This window comes from Amphibalanus amphitrite, unplaced genomic scaffold (assembly GCF_019059575.1).
Source record: "Amphibalanus amphitrite isolate SeventyFive unplaced genomic scaffold, NRLGWU_Aamphi_draft 000092F_arrow, whole genome shotgun sequence".
NCBI lineage: Eukaryota > Metazoa > Arthropoda > Thecostraca > Balanomorpha > Balanidae > Amphibalanus > Amphibalanus amphitrite.
In genome coordinates this window covers 403911-419556 of record NW_024881588.1, presented here as the reverse complement: position 1 = coordinate 419556, position 15646 = coordinate 403911, and positions in this window count along the sequence as shown.

Below are 15646 nucleotides of genomic sequence, written 5' to 3'. Positions count from 1 at the left end.
TTGGGATGATGGTCATCCCTCATCACCATTCCTCGTCGGTCCTCCTATTTCTTCATTATCTCTCAACAGTGTGCGGTGGCACAGGCAGCCCCGGGGTAGAAGACTTACATGCTCCTGCATTTCTTCTAACGGCATCAATGTTCACAATGTGTATTGCGGCACAGTATTCATGTATTGCGGCACAGCATCTGTGTACATACTGCGGCACAGTATCCCTCTGTACTGCGGCACAGTATCTCCTCTGTACTGCGGTACAGCATCCATGTATTGCGGCACAGCCTCCGTGTACTGCGGCACAGTATCCCCGTCCTGCGGCACAGTATCCCCTATGTACTGCGGTACAGCATCCATATATTGCGGCACAGGCTCCGTGTACTGCGGCACAGTATCCCCGTACTGCGGCACATTATTTGTATACTGCGGCACAGTATTTGTGTACTGCGGCACATTATTCGTGTAGGACTGCGGTGCAGCATTCATGTAAGGCGGCACTTGATCCATGTAGTGCGGCAAGTTACACACACGTCTGTTTTGTGGCATAACAGGCACGAGGCAGTAGCGCTGTGTTGTATTACCGAACATTATCAGTGCCATCCAGAGCTGAAAACGCCGACAGTAAATGAAAGGAAATGTCAGCAGAGTCACTGAGCCAGTCTGTTTTGAATCATGATGCATTAACATCACATAAAACCGCGCTCCTCAAACATACATCAAAATTGATACGCTCTAACGTTTCAAGAAGATCTATGACCTCATACACTATGAACTCAGAGAGACGAGGGGTGGTCAGTGGTCACTGATATTCAGAGAGAAGAGGAGTGGTCAGTGGGTGACTGATATTCATTATTTACTGCTGCAGTCGTGACGCGACGCATGGTTCGGTATCAGGTGACCCTGCACCAGGGCTGCGGAGTCGATGGATTTTCGGCGACTCCGACTCCGACTCCGGCTTTAAAAAACCAGCTCCGACTCCGACTCCGGGCAGAATTGTCGACTCCGACCGACTCCAACTCCCGACTCCGCAGACCTAGCAGGGCTGCGGAGTCGACAGATTTTCGGTGACTCCGACTCCGACTCCGGCTCGGGTTTCTAAAATCGACTCCGACTCCGACTACGGTCACAACTGTCGACTCCGACCGACTCCGACTCCGACTTCGACTCCGCAGCCCTGCCCTGCACAACACGGCGGTCAATCACCAATCACGTGTCGCCAAGTTGCCGTCAGCACCAATCACGTGTCGCCGTCTCCGTGTCAGCACCAATCACGTGTCGCCGTCTCCGTGTCAGCACCAATCACGTGCGCCGTCTCCGTGTCAGCACCAATCACGTGTCAAGACTCGCTGCTGGTGACGCTCACAGCAGTCTCCACGTCGACCAGCTGCCGTCAGCGATAGTGCTAATCGCATTAGCCGGAACACGACTGAGCGTGCCGGAGGCCGCGCTATCGGCCCATCTGGCAGGAAATTTCATTGTACCCCTGTCCACCGATCAGCAGTGATCATGGCCCACTGTCGGCCAGACAGGACCGCTTTTTATCCACACAGTCGCCATGAAAAATAAAAAGAAATGATAAACCGAAATAAAAAAGCACAGTTTAAGTTATGACTCATTTTCTTCGTTTGGCCTACCTACTAGTAGTAGTTCTTTAGTAGTTCTTTCCTCTAAAATCCTGTAAAAAGAATTTATACAGTGAAAGACAAAATAATACTACATGTCACACATAATTGTTTCTACGATAGTCGGGTACAAGGAAGCCGCATAGCAACACATTTTATGTGAATTAACTCAGGAAACCTACCAGAAACCATGACCGTGGGGTTAGCTCAATGGCTGAGGGAAGATGATCCCTCCACCTCCCGAGGTCAGCACACTCAAAACTTTTTTACTACCTCCTGGAGAGTTCATTTTCATCAAACCCGCAAGATAATAGTATATTGAAAGGGTAACTCGCTGCTACCATTATGTGCATAGTAACGGTACGTGGTTAATATGAACTTATTCGCCAGCGAAGAGTATTATTACCATGTAAATATCAATATTACTCTCGCGATCCAGAACATCACGAAAACTCTTTCCTCCTGGGTATCGTGACTCGGGTACAGATAGTCGTTTCATGCGTGGATCTTGTTTACCCTCGTGAAGATGATATTTGAAATGGAAACAATCAGCCAATCAGAAACGAGATCAGCCGTTTGCGGTTTGAAGGCCGCGCGCATCTGTCAGTTTTCGGCCGTTGGTCTCCGAGAGCGGATGTGAGCAGTGTCGGTGCCGCGCGGCATGGCCTTTGGTGATTGTGCTTGTGTGTTGTTCATCGCCTATAGAGCCTCTGTGGACATTTTATTGTAAGTACCGATGTGCTAGAGCATTGCGTGCCGTTGAGTGGTGCTAATTTGACCTGGTTAACAGGACCCCGTGCACGGCCACGTGGCCTAGTGTTGTGAGTACGTACATTAATTTTGTTGTGATGCTACAAGTTTATGCATTTTGTTGGTGACTTTGAAAAAGCCTTGCACTGTAGTGATCCAGTCTCATTATCTCACGCAGACGGGCGACCACCCAGGAACGCCGTCGCTCACTTCAAATATTGTGCGCTCTGCCTAATCCAATATGAGGGCGCTGAATGTCTTGTAGGTATTCATATTCAAATTGCATTCAAGTTGTATCGTGGTGTTTATTTACCGCTTGTGCATTGCTGAACGCTTTGTATAAATTTGTATGAATAAGTGAAGAGTCTCACAATGTTCATGGTTGGTGTGCCCCTCGTATTGTTTGTACGGAAGCCAAATATACCTACATTGTTGCTCTTGAAACATTTTTTTTTTAGTTGGTGAGCTCCGGTTAACAGAAGCTTCGTGAAGCTTCTGAAGGAAGCGTCTGTGGGTCTGTTACCATCTTCTGGGGGGTTTACACTAAAGGAAAGAGTAAACATTACCATGTGACAAAGGGTAGGCCATAAGAATATACTCTCTGTAGGAGGGTAAAGCACAGAGTAGATGATGCGTTACTCCCTAAAAAAGGGTTCCGTTAAAGATTTACCCTTTCAAAGAGTGTAACCCAAAAAATGTTACACTCTAGACAAGAGTAAATCAAAAGAGTTTACCATTCAGAAGATGGTAAAAAACGTCTGTGTGTCATGTTACCCCTCCCTGGCGAGTTTACTCTTCATGAAAGAGTAAAATTTACCATCTGGAAGGTGGTAAAAAACGTCTGTGTGTCAAGCTACCATGCTATGGCGGGTTTACCCTTCAGGAAATGGTAAAAAAGTTTTCAGTGTGCACTGGACAAGATGCTGCAAACACGCAGCCATCGCCATGCACCAGACCTGAACACGCCCGCCCGCCCACCGTTGCTGCAGCAGCACCCCAATGATGTCACGGTGCTGCCATCAATGGGTGGGCCGGCGGCGGCACCGCACCTGTCTGTCGCGGCCCGGTGCCGAGCCGCCCCCCCCCCCTCCCCCCTCCAGGATGCGTGGGAGGGCCGGCCTTGACGCAGGGGCGGACGCAGAGCCCCTGTCCCCGGGAGGACGAGGGCGCCATGACTTGTGGCGTGAGATCTGTAGCAGTCAGGCTAAACCTAAACTGTATGGTATTCGTTGTAGCTTTTATGGGATTTAGGCGAGCCTACACTTAGGCGAGACGAGGCTAGAAAAGATAGGATAGGTGTTACCAGCTCACAGCTGAGCGTACACAGTCGGCATGTGGTAATTGGCGTTTTGCGGAAACGTCCCCAGTGTCAAGTGTGATGTAATCAAATACCTACCTAATTACACATTGCTAGTCAGTCGAGGAAGGGGAAGTGATAGCAGGTGAACTGATACGGAGGCAAGAGTCAGGTGCGATGGTCTCGCCAAGCGAGAACGGGTTACGGACCAGGTTCTGCCACCGGCATTTTGCAGGGAGCCTCCGGTCGCCGCCGGTTAGGTGACGTAACACAGACTGTTTATTGCTCCTATACCACCCGCCGAGCAGAGACACCGTCCCAGAGGAAATGCCAGACCACCAAACACCATAACACGGTTCACCAGGCTAAATAGACTCGCCGGGTACCTTTCCTGCTAACTGTTCATTCGCCGAAGTTCAGCTGAAATAATAAGTAGGTATATGTATTATGTAAACCCACGTTATCTAGCGCCCATGCCATGAACTGGGTAATATGAAACACGAAACTCAGCAAAATCGAGGTATGAAAAGAAGCCCGAAACCACAAACTGTAGTCTAAAAAGTCAGCTTAGTGTTCAGCCGTGAATATAGGTACGGTTTCTTTCTCGTATACGTAACGCAACATGCCACTGATGAAGCGACCGAAATCGACTGACAATAAACGCGCCACAGACTACAGAGTCGCTCTGGCCCAGCCAAAGAACGCCCCATGTGAACCGAAGAACACCCACTTTGACCATTGGATCACCCCTTTCACCCCGGCGTGAAGCTCTCTGAAATGGTTCCTCTGAGCTCATAAAACGTCTTTTTTGTCTCGATATTACCGCTCGAGGGAATGCTCCTTTCGCTAGCGGAACGGAGAGGACCCAGGGGACCGCTCGTAGTCAGAGATGATCTCTGTTCGACGCTGTCCCATGATATTTAGATATGCATGCCAATGCATGAAATTCGCGTGCCTGAGGGTCTTGTAAATAATGAATGTCTCAGTACACAATGCACTTGGATTTAAAACTTTAAAGGGACCCTCCCACCTTCAAAAAAGTTAATGAATTGGCATGAAAGTGATGTCGCTCGGTTCAGGAAGAGCGAAAACGAATATCTACCAAATTTCATCGAAAAATATTCACCGGTCTTCAAGATATTAGACTTTTACTATTGTTTACTTTCTGGGATCTCCGCTGTTCCTAGCGACTTTATTTGAAAGTGCGGCATTTGTTGCGCGCAAAGCAGCATATACCACCGCGTGCTACCAAACGTTTTAGTAAAAGATTTAAAAATCGTTAGACCTCCGCTGACGTCACAAATTCTAAGGGGGCATACCAATGCATTAGCCCCTTAGAATCCGAAAACTGCAAGTTTGAAATTCCATATCTCCGAATTAAAGCATTTGTCGATGTTGTGAGTGCCCAAACCGGTATTTGCAGGCCATGGCCACCACTTTGGCTATCTCAACTCAAAACTAATGTTAAGGTGGGAGGGTCCCTTTAATATGCCCCACCATTTCTATCGCTTTGACGGCCACATCATGACCATTTGTCCGAATAGCTTTAGGTATTGTTGTAAATGTGACAAGGTTGCGCGAAAAAGGCTTATTTTTAATAGGGCACCCAAAGCGGATAAAGCGAATAAGACATTGGGCTGGCATGTCTCGAAAATAAATACATTCCAAACCTGATTAGTCAACCGATCATAAAATTAAAAGGGTTTGAGTCTTGAGAAAAGAAACGGCAATCCAATAGCATAATCAAAAGTTTACACAATTCGTTCAAGAAGCATGTAACGCGGCGTACCGTGAAGTGGGGCTATTTGAGACAGTGGGGCTATTTGAGACAGTAAGGTAGTGGTTTAGTAAAATCGCTGTAAAATGAAAACCGTTTGATATTTTTTCGTCATTTTTGCTTAGGCTGATGTGGAATGAACAGTGAGTGACGGCAACCTTTTTGAAAACTTTCGAAAAGTTTTGAAAGAAATTTGGTGTAAAATACGAAGTACAGAAAAACGCACAACTTAAGTTTCTCGAAAAGGAAAGGACCCCTACCTGCAGCTTAACCCTCGCCCTGGTAGAGGGGGGGGGGGGGTGATGCAACCCCGCCCCCCCTAAGGTTTTTCAAAGATAGTGTAAAAACGGCGGCGCAATTTTATAACCTACCGAAATGAAGCATCCTACGAAAAAGGAAAAGATTGAATATAAAGGAAAAACAACTGTCTTTGCAAAACAAAACAAAAAAAACTGCCAGCATGATCAAAATTCAATTTCCAATCGCATGGGCCGCATGGCGTTTAAAAAATTATCTCTAGCGTGACCGATTTTCCTTAATTTCTTTTTAACTAAAACTGTCTCAAATAGCCCCACCCTATGGGGCTATTTGAGACAGGCTTTCACTAAAAAAAAATATCCTTAATCATTATTACTAGCTGAACCAAAATGCACCTATATGAAAGAGCTTGCGGAGAACTACATTTTTGCAATTTACATGCTATAAAAAATACCTATGAACCGTCTTAAAGGGACAGGCCAAAAACTGTAAAATCCGTTTCAAATAGCCCCACTTTACGGTACCGAAAATTCCTGTTTACGCACGCCGCGATTACACGCGATATCTGCATTTACATCTCGAGCCAGAGAAGCCTATGGTATCAGTATGTACCTAACTTGGCGATATCCGTGGGTCTCGCACACACTACGCATGCCAATTGCCATCATATGCAACAAACGTACATTTTCCTTTCTAATCCACGCAAGCAGTTCCACGAACGAGCACTGAGCAGTTGGATTTTGTTTGTTTGGTACGTGATGGTGCGTGTCGTGAGGGCAAAATTTTCGAGGAATTCTTCAAGCCAGTTCTTTTTTCACATTTTCAGGGAAACTATTGTTTTAATAAGTTACAAATGGCAATTCCGCGAGACATAAGACAGATGTGTTAACCTCGCCTCAAGCAATATAGGTATGTGATATCTATCATTTTTTTTCTGGACTCCGTACGGAACCGTCTGAAGAACATCCCTTCCCCTAACGTTACGGTGCAAACAGTAGCACCCAGATCAGCGCATTTTATATCAATACAGATTGACAAGCCGCTTCAAACGGCGCAGACGTGTACCATTTGTTCGTAACGCCCCTTGGCAACGTCTGTGGCTATGGTCGAGCGGGCTCGTCCGGGCTGGCGTAACTCTATGCATTTCTGTTGCACGTCACACGGTTGGCTGACTATGAACGATGCCTGATTACAGTCCAGCCTTAAGTTGCCATGGGGAAAACGGCTGTTAACGTAGACAATGCGTCATAGCTGGATCACTCAGGCATTGCCGGTCTGGCGCTAGAAGGAAATTTGGTGCGATGGCTAGACGAAGCCGACGAAGCTAGCCGGACCTTCAGTGTTTAAAGGGACCCTCCCACCTTCAAAAAAGTTAATGAATTGGCATGAAAGTGATGTCGCTCGGTTCAGAAAGAGCAAAAACGAATATCTACCAAATTTCATCGAAAAATATTCACCGGTTTTCAAGATATTAGACTTTTACTTTTGTTTACTTTTTGGGATCTCCGCTGTTCCTAGCGACTTTATGTGACAGTGCGGCATTTGTTGCGCGCAAAGCAGCATATACCACCGCGTGCTACAAAACGTTTTAGTCAAACATTTAACGGACGTTCGAAAGCCTGATGACGTCATCAGATTCCCGTAATGGTTAAGAGATAGGGACCACGCTGGTCCCACCCTGCAAGTTAAGGGAAGAAATTTCTTGAACACCATAAAGCTGCGGGGGTTGCGACCAGGATAAATGGTGGTTTCTGAGCCTGGCCGCAAACTTGGCTATCTCAACTCAAAACTAATGTTAAGGTGGGAGGGTCCCTTTAATGCATAGTGCATAATGTATGCGTACCTAATATGCATCATCTGATCATGCAAGTCATATGTTCAAAAATATCACAATAAGTACAAAGTAGTGATTAACCTCACTTTGAGGATACAGTGCTCCCACGTTCACATGTTTCCAGCTCCAAGAGGGGTGTCAACTAACAATCATGCCCTGACGCTCCCCAGCTCTGCCTTTAACTATGAGGACAGGCATAAAAAGGGTAGTACACCCCGGCCTCAATCTGATATCCCGGCCCAGTGAACATTTAACTCGAAAGTAAGAAGCACCGCAATAAAACGATACCAATTTATAAACTAAGAGATTCAGGTGTATTAATATCAGGCGTTGCACGTCATACAGAACACAAGTACACATGTTACAGTAGCTAGTTAGTCATCACAATTCCTGCAAAATCAGGTGAATGCGGCGACGGCTTCGGTACAGAAGGCATTTAAATCGGAACCAACCAGCAATCACCATTGCAAAGCTGATCTGCAAGAAACGACTGTGCGCAGTGAACATACGACAAAGTTATGGATAATAATGGTTCACCTGTAATCCAAAATTATCATTTATGTCAAAATAAAATAAATAATAACTAGTTTGTTGCAAATATCCATTGAGTTTTGAAAAAAGTGCAACAAGTGCTCCTAAATAGTCGAAATGCCAGTGGACATGATTTCGACTGAAATCATGAACGGAAACAAACATCCAACGATCTGGCATGACTCAAGCCCAAATCACCGAATTCAAACAAGGCGTACACTGCCGGTGTAAGTTTTGACTTAGGCGGCGAACCGTTTTAAACGAAACTTCAGTCCAATGCACCATACACCACACTCAAGGGCGACAGCTTTCAGTTTGCTGAAAGCGAAGAGATTCCATAGAATTTGTGCATTTTCCCCCTAAACGGACGGCAGACAGCTTGCAAATTGATCGGCTTATGAAGGCACAGATTATACCAGAGAGCATCTCGCCGATTTACCATTGGTCTGACCAATCAAGGGAACTGTGTGGGGTTTTAATCTCACTGACCATAAGCTAGCGAAAGTGTGACAGCATTTCTATAAAAAAACAGGCATGTCAAAACACAAGGGTGAAGCAACGTTAGAAAATTATGCGCAAAATGGGACGTGTCAACACCAGTCATCTGTAAAATATCTCCTGAAACTAGCAAGTCACCCACAGGCCACAATTAGTAATTATCAGACGAAATAAGTCAGAACACCTATGAGAGTTCACGGGTGAAACATTTGAAGGGCGACGCACGTCAACTACTAAATCTACAGTCGGCGCATGCACATGACACAAAGGGACGACACGCCAAGCTACGCAGCAGTGGATGCTCCGCACTTCGCTCACAACTATACTCGGCGGCTTTCACAGAGTTTGACAAGGCAGTTCTACGTTTTTTTTCAGGAACATTGCAAACCAAAGCGCCCATCGCATGCACGACTTTTCCGTATCATTTTCAGTGCCATAGAAAGAAATGGTGTCGTGCAACGTCGAATTTGAGGACTATTCTCAATAAGACCAACGAAGATTCCTGAGATGTCAAGCAAAGGCGAAATAAATCTCCGAGCTAAGAAAACACATGCATCCAACGAAGGGTGTCAACTTCAATATAGCATATCTAAATCCCACCACACAACATGACGCCCTACCACAAACACAGAAAAAGGGTCTCTAAATGGTTGTCAACGACCAGCGTCAGGCTCAGGTACCTGGATAAACCCCCACATAAGCCAACACTACGCACGTCTTCAGTTGTTAATTACCACTCTCGTATGCGAAAAAAACTTATTGGACTTAACCAGCAAAACCATGCCGTGGCCATGCGACGTCAGTGCACGCGGAGTACATTTCCACAATGTTAGAGACCACAGCTATCTTTGAGACGAAGTCAGCTGTTGAATCCACACAAGGAAGGTAGAACGGAGGTCCAGGAGCTATAGCAAGCACCAAGCTGAGAAAAACATACGATATTTTGATTTCCAGCGGAGATTCTCATACGAGTAGGACACTCCCCGTCTCTGTCTTTCTTGGTAAAAGAAAGCTAGCACGGCGACGAGGTATGAACTCTGAAATTACTTCACATAAGTCTCGAGCACCCGCGACAGCCAGGCTCAATATCCTTCTCGTCCCCAAGCACAACCAACGTCCAACCATCGGTCCAGCGCACCTTGGCCGGGCCTTATGCAGGTAAATACTGACACAAAGTTTAAAAAAGCTGGGCAAGCCATTACCCAGAGGCCAGAGAAGTGCGATTGTGAGGGGGCAGGTCAGAGAGCCAGTGCAGACTGGAGCACGGTTCGTGAATAGAAAGCGGGGAAGCTAATAAAGCAAACTAGGCGTGCAGCAGACCAGCCGATCTTCTCGAAGTCTTCGATTGCAAACACATCAGCCCGAATACTATCGGTCTTCCACTTCAGGCAGTATTGTGACATTAACGACCGCCAAGCTGACCCCAACTCGGCCCTATCGACAGACATTAACCCGAGCACCAGCCCCGTAAGCCGCGCCTACCCACTGCTGGCACTCAGCCTAGCACTCTCCCCTAGCATTTCCCGAGTGGTGCCGTGAAGGTCCTCTGCTCCTAAGTAGTATCCTAGCATCTCACGAATGTTGCATGGAAGATGAGCACATTGCACAGCTGCTCCATCAGTGACAGAGGTGACTGAGTTCCTCGCGGTGCCGTGCCGTCCTTCAGTCTAAGATTACGTACTGAGGGAAGCAGTTGAGCTGTGGCTGACCGTGACAGGCATTGTAAAGTGTTGCGACTGGCGTGGCGAGCCAAGCGGTGGGAAGCAGCGGCATTACAGTTGGCGTTGACGCTCACTAGATGGCATGAACGAGACCCGCTCTAGTAGTTGGGATTGTACGGCGGTGGCTTGTCTGAAACGAGCAGACGGGAAGATGGGATGGTCAATACATGGCACAAGTTCATTTTCATGTGTAATTTATGCATGTTCCAAAGACCATCTTTGATAGATAATAAAACATGATGTGAGCATTTTTGTTTTTACTTACCGCCTTTCTTTTCGCCAGGATCTCCGAAGCTGAAACAGAAGCAAAGATCCTTGTCATTTGTTAACCAACAACCCACAATCAACCGCTAACACAAAAACATTTAACCTCAATGTCAAACATGGGTGGGATGTCAACAGCTAATAGCGACCGCCCGCTGCTGACAGCATCGGCGTTTTACGAGTGAGCGCCAACAAGCCCATTTATCAGCAGTCCTCCCACTCACCCCATCATCTTGTCTATGTCACTCCTCCAGTCGCCGCCGCCGCCGGTCGAGGCGGGGGCGGGGGCGGGGGCGGGGGCGGCCGGGGACGGCGCGTTCCAGCCGCCGCCTCCCGATGCTGGCGTTGGTATCCCGGGCGGCGCCCAGCCTCCGCCGCCGCTGCCGGGGGCTGACGGAGCTGAGGGGTCGGCCCAGCCCGGTGGGGCGGGCTGCGACGGCTGGGGCTGAGGAGGGTAGCCGCCGCCACCGCCGCTTCCAGGGTAGCCGCCGCCACCGCCACCGCCGCTTCCAGGGTAGCCGCCGCCACCGCCGCTGCCAGGGTAACCGCCGCCGCCGCCGCTTCCAGGGTAACCGCCGCCGCCGCCGCCACTGCCAGGGTAGCCGCCGCCGCCGCCGCCGCTTCCAGGGTAGCCGCCGCCGCCGCCTCCGGGGTAGCCACCGCCACCGTTGGTCGGCTGAGGGTAGCCACCGCCGCCACCTGGGTAACCACCACCACCGCCGCCAGGGTAACCTCCACCGCCTCCGGGGTAGCCGCCGCCACCACCGCCACCAGGATAACCGCCGCCGCTGCTGTCTGGCTGCGGGAAACTGGGCGGCTGCGGTGGCGGCGGGTCGACACGGCCCATGGGAACGTCAGGCGCTCCGTTACTGCCGGCTGACGAACAGACGGGAGCGGGGACGGTAAAACATCACGTCCACGTCGAGGGAGGTAATGCGAGATGACCAACCAGAGGAATGTACGCATAAAGAGCGAAATAACAAATGGGCAAGCATCAGGCTGACTTGCTACGAGCAAACAACTCCATAACAATGGCTGAAATTTGAAACAAGAACCAACACTATCAGTATTTAGTCGGTCTGTTTGACAAAGTGTTCATAAAAGAACGACAAAAAACCTAGAACACTGGATCTCAGTCCACAGAAAAAAAATGTTTAAGTCTTAAACGATGAGCAGAAGCCCCAAGGAGTACAGTCCCGCGTTCGGCGAGAACCGAAGACTGAGCCGACTTACAGCCGCGCCGGCCTTGCGACCGGCGTTTCCTCATCTTGTTGATGGGACAGAACGGACAGCGGAGACAGCAGAGGCAGCAGAGTGCCAGCAGCAGCAGAGAGAAGCCGCTGCCGAGGCCGGCGCCGAGCTCCGCACTGCGGCAGGCACAGACGCCGAGACACGACCGATCAGTACACGCTGCGGTAGACGACCGATCAGAGGACAGACGCCCAGACGGACACCCGGCGGCACGGAAAGTTGACCGCAACTGAGCTGAGTGAGCATGATAGGGACTGGCTGATGAAGATGGCAGAGATTGCTTTTATATCGAACGAGAGATGATAGCACTTATGAGCCTCGCAAATAGCACGACACACCATGCAGCATTCGCAAAAAAAGGACAAAACGTGACAACATCACGAAAAGCATCTTGCATCCTGGAAGGAGCAAGTGGTCAGTTCATACCCCTGGCAAAGAGCGGAAATCATTCACTATACTCACTCCTTCTGGTTGGAGCGCATGCCGCCTCTCCCGCTGCTTCCTCCGCCTCCGGAGTACCCGCCGCTACTGCTGCCACCTCCGCCTCCGTAACTGCCGCTGCCGCCGCCGCCCCCGATGGACCCGCCTCCACCGCCTCCGCCATAGCTGCCCCCGCCAGAGCTACCGCCGCCGCCGCCGAAACTGCCGAACCCGCCGCCCCCGGACAGGGCGTCCAGAGGGTCGGTGGCGCAGCAGTGGCGGTCCTTGCGCGTGCCGCAGCAGTAGCGGTCACGCGGGTCACCGCCCCGCTCCGGACACTGGAAACGGTCCTGCACACCAAATATGTTGGTGCGGGTGCACGTCGGCATGGCTGTCTGTTTTGAGCTAGCTTTTCATCGGCCGTCACTGCCTTTAGCTCGCTATCCTGAAATAGAGAGAACAAGCATAATAGGCTGGAAAACCTCGGTTATTTTAGACTCTAGCCATCAGAAGTACTTTAAATTCGAGCAAGTAGTTAATTACCTTACAATATTTCTTCCTCTTGAAGCAAATATTGAGTTCTCTTCTCTCATCTGACAGAATCTAAGGCAATAGCTCTTAACAGCATGCTTTATAACATGCATTGCAAAAATACTTAAACAGATTCAGACTAGGGTGACCCGCGTGCTCCGCAACGCGAAAAGGGGTATTTTCGATCGGCGGGTGTTTGGTTGTTCTTGTGTCGGTTGGGTGATCTATCATTTCGGTCGATTGCTTTTTTTGATGGCTAAACGTTTTGGTTTGGAAAGAATATCCATCGCATCGAGGTGCCCGTGTCTGATAAGCATGCTTTCTACTTCAGAACCTGTCGATAGTTCAGTGAACCTGTCAACTGTGTTTTATAATTCAGGTGCGTAGTTTTATGACAAATGAAAGGCGTAGATAATTTTCGCTAAAAATGGATTCGCAGAGGTTTGAAACATTTATATTTTTAAGAATACCGTTGCTAGTCATGCAAACGTGATGATTGGATCTTGGAGAGAATTGAATGCTCTTTCTAATGACAGCATTTTCAATTGTCAAACGTATCAGGTTAAGCAGCAAATCCCGTGTAATTATTAAGTAGCACATTTTGGACAAATGCCATTTTCTCCAGCGATTTTTTCCACCTTGTTTTTGATCAATAAGCTTTTCACAATTTTTCCATGAGAGGCGGTTCATTTCCCTTGCCAATAGGCATTGTTTTAACTCTCTCAGTCTGCCGGTCACGTGAAAATAAAATAAAATTCAAAATCCGTCCGAAACGTCAATTTTTTAAACAAAAGTGCCATCATGGGTGCACGTGGCGCGTGCCATCCTCCGCATCGCACACCATTCGATAGCCCGTTCGATTCTCTACACGATCCTGTTTTCCCCGTGACGATCGGGCGCACGGTTACCGAGATATTGCACGGGAACCGGACCCGTGTCGGGCAAATTTGGCCATTTTCGCCCGATTTTGCAGGCCGATTTATACATGTAAAGTCTATGACGCGAATTTGAACTTTTTGGGCCCGCGCCACGCGCTCGCTATCGACCCGATCGAGCCGAGACCGCTCAAAGGCACGTTGTCCATCCTTGTTCTATAAGTTGCGCAAATTTCAGCGCGGTAGGTGCAACGATGTGACCTGTAAACCGCGCTACGTAGCACCATGTCGCGCCCTCGGTAACAGACAGAAACTACGTCACCACAAATAGTAATATAGATAAGAAAATATGTGGAAAAAGCTAAAAGAATCCACTTACATAATAAACAAAGACCATTAGGTAAAGTACACCTTTCAGCAGCTTTGTGAGGGATTGTCTCCTCACTGGAAGGCTTACCCCTCAAAGAAGAAAAAAACAATCGCAGTGATAATACCCTTGTCGCTGATTTATGCAAGAACAGGAGCAGGGGCGGATCCAGAAAATCTCCAAGGGAGGGGCCATTAGAAACCAGGAGGCCCCCCCCCCATAATCCCACCTGTTGGAGGCCCCATCTTCCCACTTGTTGGCCCCCCCAAAAAAAACTGCGTCTATTGAGCTTATCTAGCTGTTCAGGCAACATCTCAACATCTGTGCAGGCTTGGAGGCCCTCTGTGCAGGTTAGGAGGCCCTGTAAAAGTGGTCATCTCTGTGAGTATAAGAGACCTCCAAGTTATGAAAAGCTTTACCAATCTTCTAACAAAGAAGTCTTCTCAGCTAGTCTTCTAAGAAATAACTAAGTGGGTAGGTTAAAAAAAAAACTCATCGGATTTCGGCCACTTTATTTTCAGGAGGCCCCCTTTTCAGCTTTTTAACTTTTTAACTTTTTATTTTATTTTTGAAAAAAAATCGGCCAAGGGGGGGGCCATGCCCCCATGGCCCCCCCCTTGTATCCGCGCCTGAACAGGAGTGTCTTATATCAATACCTAATCACCTTACATTAATTTATGCACTTTGCTCAAAGGAACACCAGTCAAGGGCATACTAGGTACTGCGAATGAAGGGCTATCAATTTTTATAAGTTAAACATAAAAAGTTCACTTTTTCACACTTGTTCCCAAGCCAGAAATTCATGAGTTTCATCAATATCAATGCAATGAGCTAGTGCTAGGATTGGAAATTGGATGCAGAATAGCACTGCACCCAAACATTATTTTCTTTTGTTTTTGTTGCTAGTTTCAGCAATATTTTCCACTTGTTCCATGTAACAAAACTCTAATATGATAGTCAAGCTTAATATGAATTCTCATACCAAATGATTTTGGAGCTTTGATAGCTAAAAGACAATTACATGATTTTATACTAGGGATGAAAATTGTACAACACGTTCAAACTTTTTCCCAATAAGAAAAGGCAGCTGGAATGGGAGTTCAGAGAGAAAGAGAATGAGTGAAAGACATACCCATGGTGACAATAAATAGGTACCTACCAACCTATCAACACCAAACGGTCTGTCGTTCCGTGGGCTGTTCACGGGCCCTGTGTGCGGTCGGACCGCACACAGCCTCCAAGCTCCGCCCACTGCGTCCCTACGTCAGCCTTCCGTCACCGCACACAGCGATCGCTGTGGCCGGTCGGGACTGGCCACAGCGGACCGTCCACCGCACGCAGCCGTGACGTCAGAACCGCCTACCCATCCCCTACCCCCACGCCTGCTGGACGCACCGCACACAGCGCACGCAGCAGTGTGCGGTGCCCGTGAACACCCCCAGATCAGAAGGTAAAGGACATTGAAGAAGCTATGCATGCCAATCAAATAGGTAGTATAATTCCCCAGTCCCCTTTGTTCATCAATCCCCAGTATACATGAAAAATGAAGCATTCATGTCCTAGATTTGTCATTTGATGCCGGGCAATATGAATTGTGATTCAGTACCTTAAGTAAATGAAGAAAGGCGGATTAATCTATCCACTTCAACGGATTAA